The sequence below is a fragment of the Amyelois transitella genome, chromosome 10 (genome assembly GCF_032362555.1).
Source record: "Amyelois transitella isolate CPQ chromosome 10, ilAmyTran1.1, whole genome shotgun sequence".
Lineage (NCBI taxonomy): Eukaryota > Metazoa > Arthropoda > Insecta > Lepidoptera > Pyralidae > Amyelois > Amyelois transitella.
The window spans coordinates 4,235,498-4,251,713 of NC_083513.1; the positions used below are offsets into that span (position 1 = coordinate 4,235,498).

Here is a 16,216-nt window from a genome sequence, read left to right on the forward strand (position 1 = left end):
ACCCATGCTCTTGCTCGTTTTGTGATATCGGTTTGTTGTTATGTTAAAAGTTTTATTCGATATATGCAAAAATATAGAATTGAATTGAAATGACCTGACTAAATGATGTATGAAGAAATACGTCAAGATGTTATTTGAATATTTACAAAGCTTTAAACTAAGAAACTAAATCTGAATATAAAAATAAATTTAATTATTTTGACAAAATCTGTTGAATTATATGAGTTTTGAATACCTAAGCCACCTAATTCAAAAATACAGATGACTCTAATATGTACCTATATACCTATAAGCCTTTGTTTTACGTTCTCTGAAAAATAATTCAAAACACAACATAACCTGAATTAAAATTGCAAAAAGAAAAGATTGGTTCGAGAATATCTGCTTAATAACGGGTACGAAATTAAAAAGCAATTTGGTAACCGTTACTAATTTAGAGCGAGCGGCGAGCTCTCAATTTGGGAGGGGCGCGGCCGTGTGAGTGGGGACCCTAATCTAAAAGATGTCAGTTTGCCGAGCAGCTGTGCCGGCCACGCCGCCTGCAGTGTGCGCTCGCCCTTATATTCCGTACATAATGTATAGATAATCAGGATTTTGACACATCATAATAGATTAGTCTTAATTGGGTAAAAAATATGCACTGCACTCCTCGAAAAGTCTGCGTTTATTAATTTATAGACCTACTAGATGGTTAAACTGGTTTCATCTCATTTTTATTTCAAGTTTTTATTTTATTCATTTATTTACCACGTAAATAACTTTTGCATGAAGATATCATTCAGATCAAGACCCGAAAGAGGCCGATCACTAATCATAGTTATTCTTACGAATGTTACCTAAAATTAAATTTATTTGAATCCTTGGTATTTTATAACGTGTCAAACGAAATTGAATTAAATTTATTTCAGTCTAATTGACTGCTATATATTATAACAAAAATTAAACACCGCGGTAAGCGTGAAACACCATTAATTAACGTACACACCGTGTCGTTTTGATTTAAAGGCTGCGCATGCGCCGAGTTAGAAGAAAATCTAGTTTCCCCTATACATACGTGTTCACCGGACCTCATTAGTTGATAAATCTGAGTCCAACAGCGAAATTTATATTAGTAAAAGAACTATACATCACTCCCACAATGTACGGATTAGAATCATTCGGATGGCTTCGCCTACGCATCTCTAAATTCGAAATTCAAACACCGAAATATGAACTTCGTGGCCAAAGAAAAAATATATAGAAGTCGCATAATTAGCATATTCGATGCTGAATGAATTCGGTTTTTCCATTTTTATAGACACTAATCGACGTAGCTACTTTATGACATGTATTTTCGTGTGTTCAAACTCTTCTCGGTCATAACTTTGTCGATTTTATTAACGTGTGCGTTCATAAACTTGTCTAACACACCTTGGTGTCGGATCTAATCTGATATTGAAATAGAGTCTTTAGAGGGAAAATTGCTCATATAATCTCATATTCTCTAATTTAATCATTTGATATGCGTTCGAATTGAACATAAATAGAAAATAAATACGATGTTGACGTCATCGTTTGGTGTGAAGATGGTCTTACGGTACTATACTTATAAGTATATTACATTTCTCGATATTACCTCATCATTTTATTACGTACATAGCCGGTAGCCTTAGGCTCGTAGCCACAAAGCTTATGGGAACATCAATCTTTATTTCCTCTTTACTAAGTAATTAATAAAAATATATATTTATAGAAGTATGAAACAGACAAAAAGACGTAGTAATTTATTAATATAGTATATCTTCACGGTATGCGACCAGTTTATTTATTAGAGTTAATTAAAAGAATTAATTAAAATAAATAAGTCGTGAGAAAAAAACAACAACCCACCATTGTCTATGTAAAATCTAAGTAACTTTTCACCATTTACACTTCATTTACACACACTTTATCACATACTTACATATTAAATGAAATAGGTATCTACCTACTTATAGTTTATAATATGTTTACATAATAATGTAAACAGAGCGTTTTTAAGAATAAAAATTCGAACGAATCAATAACAAACTCTGTGGTGTTGTATTTAAGAAAACAAATTTGATAAATCGCTTTCGTATTCGTCACTTGCCTTGTAAATAGGAACAAAATATAACAATTAATTTTACCTGACACAAAAACTTAAAATGTACAAAAACGCTTCGTCTACACTATAAAAGGTGACAAAGCTAAAAAAAAAACTGTTTTTACTATAATTTGGATTTTAATTTTGACCAACGTGAGCACATTTTCAGAGACGTAATAAATATTTAATATAAAACCTGTTTTGTAGTCGTCTGTGGTTCGGAGACACTTAACATACCGATGTAGAATAACAGTTTTTTTTTTCAGATTACAGCTATATAAGAGTTCTTTTTTATACCTATTCAAAGCAAACTACTATTTTATTAATAATGTAATCACTGCAGCAGCAGGATTTGGATTGGATAGAAAGCAGGTAAGTACTGAACAACAGGAAATAAAGTGATCACCAAATAGAATAACTTGGTTAGAGATATTTTATAAAATGCACTCGTTTGTAATTTCCTATGGACACATTAGTTTCCATTCAGTGATATTGAAATAAAACAATAGATCGAAAAAATTGTAAAAGCATAACAAGAACTTATTCAAAAACATTTGAAAGCGGTGAAACTTCTATCCCACGAGTGTCCACTTTTTACTGCTCAAAATCTTCGTTTCAATAGGAGCCAAAAAATAAACAATGGGATTTAAAAAACGCCCGCAAGGCCGGGCAACAAATGAAAGAACTTAGTTTGACACATTTTTAGAAACGTCAGGCACGCAACCATGGTTCGGTCGGTCGTAAATTCAACCGGCCAGAGCGTCAGAATGAAAAAGGGGACATCATTGTTGAAAATTTTAAACGCGAATGTAATCGAATCGCTAGCGATACTATCGGACGAGTAAATCACAGAATTTAATCGTGTTTAATCAGAGTAATAGGTTCTGGTTGCATATTTGCTGATTTTTTTTATGGATCTTTCAGCATGAATCTACGTGGAATGCACTGAATAAAGTTTTTATGATTCAGCATACAATACCTATCAAGCACTGTTATTACTACTAGCATAAAGCTAACTTGAAGTCAATAGTTTAATCTTATTGGGAACATTTAAAAAAAAAATTCAATCAGTTAACTTGGTGTCATCTTGATTCACCAATCTACTGAATGTTCATTGCAATATTTTTTCGTCCTTATCGCATATGTTGCTTATTGCATTTTCTTGTGAATATTTCCTGTTCGGATAAGAATGAGCTCTTCCACTGAGTCACGATAAGAATTTCATTTCCTTGCGACAGCGAATCCCGCTATCTGAGGAAGTCGGTGACAAAAATACCCGAGTGATAAAAGCAGTGAATTCAGTTCAGGTGCCGCGAATATTGTGCGCGCCTTTTTATTTCAGATTGTTGAGGTTTAAGGGAATTCTTATGTAAGTGGATAAAGTGAAATCCGTTTCACAATTTAATTTAGCCTTTGTAACATTTGTTTCTACCTCTTCTCTCCACTATAACAATGTACCTATTCCCGATACACTAACAACAAGTAAGTTTTTCGGTATATATTTTATACATTCAACCAGCACACACCTACAACGTAATTAAATGAATTCGAATTTGAAGTTTAGCCACGTTTGTTGCCAGTTGTCGGTATCAATAAAAAAATACAATCCAAATAAATCTCAAAAATTAACAACAGAAAGAAATTGTTTTCAAAGAATAACAAAACGAATCAAACGGTTCGATTTTATGAATTCCCAAAGCTAGGTCAGAACTTTGGTCTCGGATTGCGAGTAAAAAGTCAAAATCAACGTTTGGACATCGTTCGTTTTCACGTGTGATAGTGAACTTTGGCTTTATTAGATTAAGGTTGTATATTGTACGATGAGGGTGTTCATATGATTCCATTTTGCATTTAGGACTGGGAATCCGGATGACATCTTTTATCGCGAGACATTCCGACTCGATCTTTAAAAGGTCTGTGATGAGCCGCCTTATGGACCGCCAAACCTTGTTCACTTTAGTAGATAGTTACTTTTATCTCGTGTAAAATATTCAACAGTTGAATACGATAAAACTTCACTTTTAATAAAATGTATCGGTAAGTATACTAATATTCAAAAGTTTTCTCGAAAATAGATAGAATCTTACTGATTACTGTTGCATAAAATATCTAGTATTGTACTTATATCATCTAATATTATCTTTATATTTTAATCCCAATAATTTAGAAGAGTAGGTTTTGCATCGTTAAATAAAGCTACCTAGTTATTTTTAAAAATATTTCCAAAAATATTTTGATAATATTAATACTCACAGTTGAAAAAATCCTTTAAAGATCTTCTTAAAATCACAGAAATAAAATAAGTGATGATGACACTGAACCACTGAAAACAATCTTGAACAACACCAAAAATTCACAAAACCCAAGAATTCTTCTTAGTTTCTTATAAGAACACTTTGTAGTCTTCAATTTGCAATAAAATGTATTGATTGATAATTAAACAATAAAAAGTTTCGTAATAAATATAGCAATAAAGCTTGAATCGCGTCCACTTGTTCGATACGTATGGTCTATACAAATCCTTATTTACAACTGACACTGTTGTCCATACTATAACAGAATCGTGGTCAGAGCACACCTAGAGCGGAGAAGGCATCTGCTCGCCCGTATATAAAACTTATGGTATAAAAAACGCCATATCAACCCGATCCAGAATATCAACACAACTTCACGACCCTACCATACAAGTTCGACTGTAAAAAAAGTCACGAGGTAGGGGAAAAATTTCGTAAGCCATTATCCAACTCTATACAAAAGTTTTGACATGAACACTTTGCGCTTGGGCACAATCTATTTTAGTGGGGTGCGAGACAGCAATAGAATGCGAGCGACTAATAACCACAGCGCAACAGGGACGGATAGATGAATGTGTGTCGCATTTGAATAAAGTTTAGGGGGACCAAAGAATACCGTGAACCGCGGGACGCCGAGTAGGTGGTGATAAAGCATTCGTAGCAAGCGTTCCCAAATCGAAAACGATGAGTAATAATATTTAAAAAGCAAGATTTGTTACCTGTCGACCGCCGAGAGATAATGCTCGGCGTTTTTTGGAGGAAAATACAATTAACTAGGCCCGGATCATAAATCATTTTGTTGTACTGTCCGTGCTCCAGCTCAGGTTGTACAATTATATTTCTTTCATAAAAAACGAAGGTGATGCTAATAGAAAATTGTGGCGGCCGTCCAGTGGAGTACCTGAATGTGGGGAGATAATTAGATCAACCACAGTGGTGCAACCGAAACTATAATTAAAGGTTTCAAAAAAGCATTTTATATTTTTACAAAGCCGCCCGGATGTAGCCCTTAGAAAATTATTAAATTTAAAACGAACTGCAGAAAATACCTTTACCTGTTATTTGTTAAATAATATAACAGGCAAATTTGAAACTCATTGTTTTAAATAGCAAATTAATGAGACTCTTACTTAAATTACTGACATCTGCCGTAAATTTAAAGCCTTTAACTTCGCTGCAATGAGTATGCAATAAGGGATGAACACTCAATCGAGGTAATTTTAAAATTGCGACCTGCCTCAAGCGAAGCATCAATTACCCAGAGAGGCCTGGGCACCATAGATCGCACCAATCGAAAATTGCCCAACAGGACTCTTGAAATTGTCGGGCGCTTACAGAATTGTGGCCCGACAAATCGGGATCCAACGTTGAACGCAAATTACCGAGTCGAGTACAAGTCGACTTGAAAATTGCATCGAGGGCTGCAATCGGCAGGTCGTGCGCAGCCTAATGAAGACGTTAAGCTAAACCGTGCCGCTTATAAAATGTTATGGTGTTTACATTGATTTTTATGGGAATATAATTTTATTACGACCGGTTAATTTTACTTAATCGTTTTGAAATTAATCGATCGGATTACAAATGAGAAGTAAGGTATAAAAATAACGGATGGAAATAAATCTGGGAGCATAAAAAGCGATGTCACAATAATCAACACGAGCAATTTAATTTAAGCGACATAAACACGGAGCTATCTGGCTCTGGCATCGATATTAAGGGTGTGCTAAATGACAAACTGCGTGCCTGAGAGAAATGCTTTAAAACAGTGTAATATTCAGAGTTTATCTTGGGATCTGGAAGGAGATGTGCATTGAAAATAAAACGCATTGAGTCTTTAACATACCGGAGTGAATATAGGGGATTAAGTATATCTGCATACTAAATGAAAAAGGCAGTTGTGAATAATGGGCGTGTTTAAGAGTTCCGTACATATTGCTTGCATTATTCGTAGAAAATTTTATTGTATCTGTATTAATCTCAGAAAATAAAACCGGGTCCGGGACCCTGAAGCATTGTACGAGTATAGGGCATAAGCATCTGGGAAAGATGAGATAATAAAATTTATTTCGGAAATTTCCTTTATCAACAAGGCTTATTGGTTTGTTGGTAGATTTGAGTGGATGCAAAGAGGTCCGAAATTAATTCTAATTGGTAGAACATGTAAATTTTTGTAATCCCTTTTTAATTATATTGAATTTATAATAATAATATAACTGATTTTTAGTTTTCACAATTTATGTATCTTCTGGGAAAAATCTTGTTAACCTTAGTAATTTACTTTGTTTTTTTTTCGGTTCCCTTTGTCATACGGATCTCCAAAAGGGCGGTTGTTCAGTCGATTCGCTTCGTGGTTGTGCGTGCTTACTTTGATAAAAGACCCGCGCTTAGAGATATGCTCTGAATACTTTAGCCCATTTAATTAATGCTTTCCTCGCATTATTTTGTCATTTTGATGCGTTTGAATTAATTTAAGTTTCGTTTTTGATGTTATCTATATAGAATTAAGAAAATATTTTCTTAGAAATATGTAAAGTGCGTATGGTTGTTGAAGAGTAATTACATGTTCAGTTTCAATTTTGGTTTTCATTTATTAGAGACATACAATGTTTTACATAAATCTGTGTAATTTTTAAAGGTCATTTAGAATTTCTCTTATATTTTTTGCCAAATTGAATAAAATGTCGGTAATTGTGATTATTTTCGTCAAAAATCAATAGAAGAGGGCAAAAAACTAAACAAGGTATAACTTATTAGCCTTGAGATGTTGGCACGTTTACAAAACTTACGTAAAGTTCTATCAAAATCCAGTCTTAAGTTAAAGCTACTGGATATAATCAAGTGGGAATGCCTTGCTATAAATAAAAATCACGCTGTAGGTAGTCCCAGTATGAATAAGTATTGAAGCGGTTTAATCGATTGAGCACACCTCCTGATGAAGATATTGCTTCGAACCCGGTTTGGTTATTTCTGGACCTGTTATATAAGCTGTGTGCAATCAATGGTATTGTATTTCACTTGTTTATTTTTAGTCAGTTACATTGTTTTAACTGTAGGTAAACTTAAGTAGTTTTAAGTGTATTAAAAGTATAAACCTACAAAAAGTCTACGAGTACTTAGGTTTTCATTCGTCAACTTAAAATTAATACTTTATACATATTTTGAGTCAAATTGTATCGTAACTGATTTTAATATTTCATTTAGCTTTCTTTAGTATAATGCATATACTATTTGTTAATGGTACAGATATAAAACGCGACTCACTCATGGTCGCTCGGTGATCACAGATCATTGTAACATGATACGAAATGATATTGTCACACTTTTTAACACTATCCTAATTTTTTTTTTTTAAATATTTATCTATACCAATGATAAAGAGACCATGGAAAATAACAGCTTTAAGCTTTAACCAATTACTTGAAACAATGTCACAAAAACCGGCAATATATCACGAAACTATACTGATCGGCACTTTTTAAAAGTGCCATTAATTCTACCACCCAATATTTCAAACTCCAATAAGCCACAACCCTCCAACGCGGGTGTAATCTAAACGACCTTTTTTGAACTAATAAAACGGCTCGTTAAAAATAGCCACCGAATTTCAAGTGCTCGAAACCTTGAGTTTATCTTCGACAAGGAAGAACTCGTCTCTCTGAAGTTTGGGTCAGCTTTGTTCTCCCTGGGGAGAAACCCAGGGCCCGTCTGTGACCATGTACTAAAAAGTATATTCAAAATAAAAGAGATTTGTTAAAAGAGAACCTAACTCCGCTTAAATCATGTTTGTTGCACTTATTAAAAGTACCTACTCAACTCCTTAGCCTCCTAAATCCACGTGAAAGGAATGGAGGGGTAAATTATATTATCCTATTCTAAAGTGAGTCAGATGAGTAAATGACCAGATGCGAAAATGACGAGTTGCTACTAATCCACCTACGGGAAAAAGATGAAGTGTGTTGAGAATCCTAAAGTGGCGAGTTGGTACCACATGTGTATAATCTTAACGACCTTTTTTGAACTAATAAAACGGCTCGTTAAAAATAGCTACCGAATCTCGAGTGCTCAAAACCTGGTTTATCTTCCGTAAACAAGAACTATGGTGCTCTAATGACGGACATCCATCAAGTCTAGTCAGTATAAATATATTGAGCAGCAAATGTTTTTACTACGCTTTTTTACCGTCTAGTAAAATTTTTACTTGTTCCTGTCTTTTATTGTCTGTCGATACTTTACGCTTGTCCGGGACGTGAAAGTAAGCCGTTTTGATTTACGACTACCATGAATGAAAGACATCTTACTATATTCAGAGATATTTCTAAAATATACATTTAATTTAAGCTTTGATTGCATTTGAGAGTTTATAAAATGGTAATGATTATAAAGATTTAAGATAAAAATTATTGAAGGTTATTAACCATACATCCAAAACCACCGTAGATCAGTAATTTTTTTAAATTATTCATATATGATATTTCGGTCTAGCACAAAATTACCCAAACTGAAAAAGTAAGTAAGTAGGTAAAGAATATTTTTTGATGAAATTTAACAATATTTCTAACGCGACACATAGTGTATGTTTCGCTAATATCACAGATCATCATACAGATTCTAACACTAGAATCGATCTTGTATTATAAACGTACAAAAAACTCAACCGCTTACCATTGAGATATAACTGTAATAGCGCAGAACAAACCCCGCGGTGGTGCAAAGGCTTTATAATTCTGCACTGATTACAAAGGGAAGCCGGCGGCCGCAATTTCGTCTTGTACGGGTCGTGCTGTACATAAATTATCAGTTATTGATGAAGACATTAAGCTGAACATGCAGATATTATATAGATTTTCGGCGGGAATGAAAAGAAGCTTGTTTATGGAAGTAAAGATTTGTTTGATTTGAACTTTCGTCTGCGAGTGCTGTACGAATTATTTGAAGACATGTGAGAAGAATATCATATAGTGTATTTATATATTATAACTTTTGTAAAAATAGAACAGCCTCCAAGTTCGATATTTTCCTTTTTTGAAATCACCTAAGAGTATTTAACAAATACTCTCCTGAAAAAAAAAACTATGCATCATAAAGATTAATTCCTCATTCAAAATTATTGATAACTCTATGACAACTCCACGCAGTTTCACTTACACTCTTATGATATTTCAAACACGTCCCTATTGTTAACTCTCAGCCAAATGAACATCACATGAGCAGAAAAAGTGGTAAGTGACAACCCTACAAGTACCGGTCCATACGTGCCCCTAATGCGCTATGAGACGCATTTTTATTTTTACCGCTACAATTTTTATTCTTACAGCTACCATTTTTTGTCGTTTATTATTAAGCGATTGTTTTCGTGTCAGGTATTGCACTTCGTTGAATCAGAAATGAGAACATTTCTTACTGTAGGACCTGTTTCGGTAGTTTTCTCTCTTTGGCTCTCATATTAAATTATTTTTTATTTAATTTGCCTTTCCCGAGGGGTAGGCGGCGACAGCATCATTCCACTTGCCACGATCCCGGTACACTTGTTTTACCTTAGCCACATTCATAAAGCTAGTCGTTAAGTCAACCTCTTGATCTCCAGAGCTTTCACCAGGACATCTCCGATGTAGCCCGGAGCTTCGCTTCCGTAGTATTACAAGAAAAAAAGAAATAGACATTACTCACCTACAAATCCCCAAAGAAATTATATGCTTAAGTTGACTTTGCTTTGCTATGTTGTGAATTTTCAGAGTCATAATTGATTTACAAGCATATTTTAATTTATAAATTACAGTTCATCATACTTCCCTGCATTATGGATCTTTTCAGAAGGAGCAAAGAGAATAGACTGGTCCAATGGTAATGATGGCAGCGGAACCGGAACCTTCAAGATTGATTTCGTCGCCACAATAATTAGCTGACTTTCTTGGGGCAGTTTTTTGCAATTACTTTAATTTTTCACGACTCATTTAAAGCACAGACTGATTATTATACAGTAATCAAGATGCATTAACATGAATCGTAATTGTATCACTTTATTTCACCGACAATAATTGTTTAACCTCATTTTTTGACTTAATAAAGACACTACTTACATTCCGTAAAGACTCGGAACAATAATTTTGTCGTAATTATTTTAGTGCGTGAGAACTGTTTTTTTTTTGAGCTCAAAACAAGCAAGCAGTTTAATGACTTTATTTTTTTTTAATTACTTTAATAACCTATTTTATTTTTCGCTTATTTTGAAAGCTTAACAAAATAACAATTGCTAGATTCTACATAAGTATATCGTTATAGCCGAAGCTAGTTTCGTATTTGGAAATTTATGAACATACCTACGTTAAAAATTGAGATTTTTGAAATTCCCACGAGAGTTAAGAGTCGATTGACAGCTAGTATGAAATAAATGTAGAACATTAAAGCACCTCCAAATATTAACTATTTGGAGAGAGGGTTGATAAAATACATGACAAAAAATACAGCCATTAAATTTGAATTCAAAATAATTTGTAAAGGCACACACAACCAAAGCAATATAATCACACCTATTAAGAACAAGTATAAAAGAAAATAATGCAATTAGGTTTATATTCAGTACTTATATTCTTGAAATAATCGAACAATCGCATTGAGAGACGCCAAATGATTTATGTTGCTAGCGCCTCGGTTTAAATAAAACATCGCCCTGAGCTTTCAACATCCAATGAAGTCACGATTGTAATTTTAAAACGTCGATATGGATGTTGATGATTTTATTATTTGTATGTTATTTATTGGTTGTGGCCTAGTGAACTTGTACGAGTGTGTATGGGAAGAAGTTTGAGAGCACTTAAATAATCAATACTTTATCATTTTATTAACTTATGTAAAGAAAACATACCCTGGCTAAGCGCCATAGTATGTAACTCTTAATATATAAATATAGGATAACTCTTAATAGTGAGAGGTCGTTGTTAGAAAAAATGCCAAATACCAATCGTTTTATTTCTCCTTCATCTGTAAATACTGTTCCTATTGTAAATAGGAACAGTAATAATAAAATATTACATGCGTATGTATATATAAATAAATAGTATAAATTCAAAAATCATCTGGATATCATTTACAAAACCGGGTATACCTAACTATTCGTTTGGAAAAGACTTTGAGATTCAAATGGTGTAACGCTACTAGCCCATAACATTGGACAACACACTGACCGTGTGTATCATATACATACATACATTCATAATATCACGCCTCTTTCCCGTAGAGGTAGGCAGAGACTACATCTTTCCACTTGCCACGATCTCTGCATATTTCTTTCGCTTCATCTACATTCATAACTATTTTCATGCAAGCTTAGCGGTTTCGGGTAATTAAGTAAGTACTCTTGATCTTACCTCAACATAAGACGTCCTTAACTTGATCAAGACTTTCAAGATCCCTTAGGAGTTTAAAGTGGAATAAACCTCAAGATCGTCTAGACCTTATCACTTCCTACCTTTCCATTCACAATCTCCTTGTATATTTGCTTAGTCATTAAGCTGCGTTTATTAATTTCGTTCGTTATAAGAACTTAAAATTTAAAAATAATATAAATGTTCTTCTAATATTCTACGAGTCATTGAAAGTCCATATCATTACGTCGTCCCATGTTATCTACATTCAGTAGCACAAGACGGCCAAGTGGCATGTGATAAGCCGGCACTTGCGAATCTCTTGCAAAGCTACGTCTGTATTGATCTCAATACGTTCATTCATCTGTTCCTCCTCTTCGTTTGTGAGACGATCCTTGCTGACAACATGCTACTGCAATAAACGAAACTATGATACTTTATATGTAAATGACAGAGTTATAAATGTTTGTGGTGCAATTGTAGGTATTTAGAGGAGAGTCCTCCATAGCGTTGTTCTCCGTTTCGAAATGTCTGTCGTGAGGTTGTTGTCTTTTTCGATTGTCGAGTGTTGTGTATTTTTATAGTCTATTATATTCTATTATAGTATATATAAAGTAATGTACTTATAGCAAATTTCTGAAGTTCAGATCTCTGATAAGTAAACACTCTGATATGATTTTTTAAATCGTCAAAACGATTAAATTTTAATGTTAACCTGAAGTTTCTCAACCTACAATGAACAAAACCTGAAAGTTCACTTTCAAATTTGCTTTAACTACAACTTTTTTCTCAAATAGTTACTACGGAACTCTAAAATCTATTGAATGATATTATTTATTCCTAATTCTCGGTAATCGTTATTCGTTCAGCGACATCGGAAGACATTTCTTCATTCGAATAGTTTATCGCGAATCGGAATTCGATTCGTCTGTTTGTACAGAACCGGTTCGACTCGGTTAGTTCGATAGATTTAAAGTTGCGGTCAAATTATTAAAAGCTGATAAAAATTTTGGTGAGCACAGTGTGAAATATGTTTATGGGCGTAGCATGAATTTGTAATAGAATTTCAATATTCCTATTGAGTTTTGAAACTTACAAAATGTCCTGACTATTCATAACCCTTAAAAGTTTCTTTTCCAGTAATCTAATGACATCATGTAAGAAGTGAACTTATTTATAATAATTAATGTTTTTTTGCAAAATTATACATTTACAATTCTTTTGGAATCAATTAGATATCCTTAACCGATCTTGAGCTTTTAGTACAATGAATGAATACCTTATTAATAAATAATGAAAAAAAAAAACAATAAAAAGGGATAAAAATACTTAAATATATTGTACTGTAACTATTGGGCAAAAACATTGTAATCAAACAGAGAAAACTTAACTAGTCATTGCTTTCTTAGATGTCTTGCAGCCTAAAGATAGACGTAGGAACAAAAAAGTAAGTCGGTACCATCAGCATCTAGACAAGTGCGTTTGAAATTCCTCACGTATCTAATGTATTCCTCAACTAAGCTTGTAGAATCTGAACTGATATTATAGGTATAGATTTGAGTTTTGATGGAATTTTGATCTTTTGATGAAATCTGAATGAAAAAGATGAAATATTTTGATGAAATCACTTCCGCCATGATTTTTTAGTTTTACTTCTTACCAATGGCTTACTTTATCTGCAGGGTCCAAGGAAGGAACTTGCACATATACACTAGCTCTGTAGCTAGAAAATGAATTGAAATGAATAGAAAGACCATTCACTCTATTCATTTCCATTAACGATTCACGTGGTTTCATACACTTATAGTCATTAATATCCCTTTAAAAATCTAGTTCTATCATCGATAACGAACAGAAACGTATGTAATAGTGCAATTGGCCTAAGGCCCTGCCGGCTTGAAGCTCAAAGATAGACGTCGTCGGGACAAAAATGAAGTCTGTACCGTCAACAGCACCTAGACATTGCGTTTGAAATTCCCCGCGTACTGTATTCGCCGCATGCGAGCGATGTCGCGACGTGTGCTAGTGAATAACAATCGACGGTAGTTGGCACTGAAGGTAACCCCTACCATTTGCTGGACGGTCAATATCGGTTAATTTTGGAGGATTAAAGGTTTCCAGTTAGTATTTATTAGTTTTTAATTGTTATTTTTTTTTTAAATAAGTAAGTAAATTTGATTTGTCTGTTATGCAAATTATGTCAAATATCATTTTTTTTTTCTTATTGTCTTATTCTTTACTTTCTTAACTATATATACTATACATTTAAATTGCAAATATGCGAGATTGTGAAAGACTGTCTGTACCTCAGACGACCAGCCTATATCAACTAGGTGTATGATAAAAAAGATGTGTGTGGAATATTTTGACAGTTACATAGTGAATCCTTTGAGGAAGCAAGATAATTAATTGATCTTAAAATATATCAAATAACAGTTCAAGTAAGTGTTCAAAATTTATATTATTTCCGTATTATCGACATACACTCTCCAATAAATAATTAAGACTTAAACCAATACAACATTAAAATATGTATCTGTAAAGATAAGCATTTCCTGCTCTCAAGATTATTTGAGTTTAAAACCAATGGTAGGGCCTCAAGACTGTCGTAATTCTGGAAACGAGAGTACGGGGGACAGTGACGTCGGAATGGGCCGTTGATATGTTGGCACTTTGAGTCCAGTGTCCGGTACTTGACGTGAGAACGATGTAATGTTATATGGTATGGTTGTCATAATAGTTTAGTTTGCACCTGCCTGTATATTGTCATAGTTGTACTATATTATTTTAAGATATCAAAGAAAAATATTGAGATTGACCACATTCAATTTATATGTTTCAAAGAAAAATTGAGCACATTCATCTTATATAAGTTCCCTAGCGGCCTGTATATTGTCATAGTAGTACCTACTATAATTTTCAATATATCAAAGAAAAGTAAAGAGATTGGGAACATTCAACATGAGTAAATTTACCAATTGAGTTGGTGTGTTAGCGAAGAAAAACAAAGTGTATGCCAGCTGCATCTCTTCCCGTACAAATTGTTAAAGGCAATCAAGGGTAAGCCTAATAAACTTGCAAATATTATTTTCGGCGATGGAGTACCTCCTATTTTGATGAAGCATATGACTGATAGCTTTTTTTATCAATATAATGAAATAATAACAAACCACACAATCAGACAACTAATAATAGATTTGTCCAATTCCATCACAGTAACTTGCATAGCCATTTCCATATTTCATTAGCAAATCATACAAAGAAATATTTCGTAATCTGTTAAATAACTGGTCACTTCGGCAAATTCCCATACTTACGTAGTCGAACTGTGACATGGCGACTTAATCGAAGAGGCAGGCTTTTGAATGCGATTAGAATAAGTGATTTATTGTATAGAAAATCTCCTCAAGAATTTCTTTCTTATGCTAAAGTGGGTAAAGCACTTTTACTGCTTTATTCATAGGGATTAATAGTTGAATAGCGTAGTCTTTTGCGAGACTTGATAAAACTTTATCGAGCAAATGTAGGTTTTGCCTGAATGTGTCTTTTCTTACCAAAACCAAATAAATACTTTGCTGCCTACATTTTCTTAAAATTTACAAATCGAATTCGATTCTTCTGCTTACACAATCATTACTCTAGATTCATGTAAAGTACTGTACATTTTTGTTCAATAATTCTTCAAAGCAATAAATATAAACTCCGTGAGAAAAAGATTATTTTCCAGGGTAAAAAGCATTTATCGTCGATAACCGTTATCAAAATCGCTTAATACCCTTTCATTGAGCGCCAAATTTCTTAATTCACATCCAATATTAATATTACCGCAAAAAGCACTTATTTTTCACCAGAGACAGGTAATTTTAATGCATATTTAATGGGCGAGTCTTGGCTTCAAATTCGCCAAGATAAGGCTTGGGGTATAATGCATGCAGTTTGCCCGCTATTATTTATTGTGTGATTTTTGGCAAGTCCCGTTAGCCGCTACTTGGCTTGGCTAGATGTGCAATCTTCATAATGTACAGCATGAATACAGCCATAGCCCGCTTTTTTGATGGCTGTGATGTGATACGGGCTTTATTTGTTGTCCTCTGTTTTTTAAACACATTTCTTTTACCATCTCTCTTTTCTCATCTTTGTATACGCTAGTAGCACTAGCCAACAACATAGCCGCGCATTTTTTTTTTACTTAGTTGCTTTGAACCTTAGAGAGGCCGCCCGCCATTCACCCTCATCCAAAAGGACCTCAAGCAAGCCCAGTTGCCAGAATGGACAACTCAAGATCGAGCGTCTTGGCGCAGAAGAGTAAGGAGACCCTACTTGAAATAATGGGACCAGGAACGGAAGAAGAAGAAGTTACTACGAACCTTGTAATATGTACTGGCATTTGTGGAAATTGTCTATTATTAAGTACAAAACTTAATAGTCTTAAAGTAGGCGTAACTAGTGGTAACTAC

General features: G+C 33.8%; 1 protein-coding gene across 4 annotated transcripts in view; it reads right to left on the minus strand.

The window, feature by feature from the left end:
• The window catches only part of LOC106137696 (homeotic protein antennapedia), a 178,316-nt gene that overhangs the window by 125,345 nt on the left and 36,755 nt on the right, over window positions 1-16,216 (minus strand). For 3 of the 4 annotated variants that reach the window (XM_060946156.1, XM_060946157.1, XM_013338584.2), the window contains exon 1: window positions 4,358-4,644. The exons of the other annotated variant lie outside the window; for it this stretch is intronic. The gene's annotated coding sequence lies outside the window, so the exon portion shown is untranslated. Of the gene's footprint in view, window positions 1-4,357; window positions 4,645-16,216 lie in introns of those variants that run through there. 4 annotated transcript variants of the gene reach the window in all.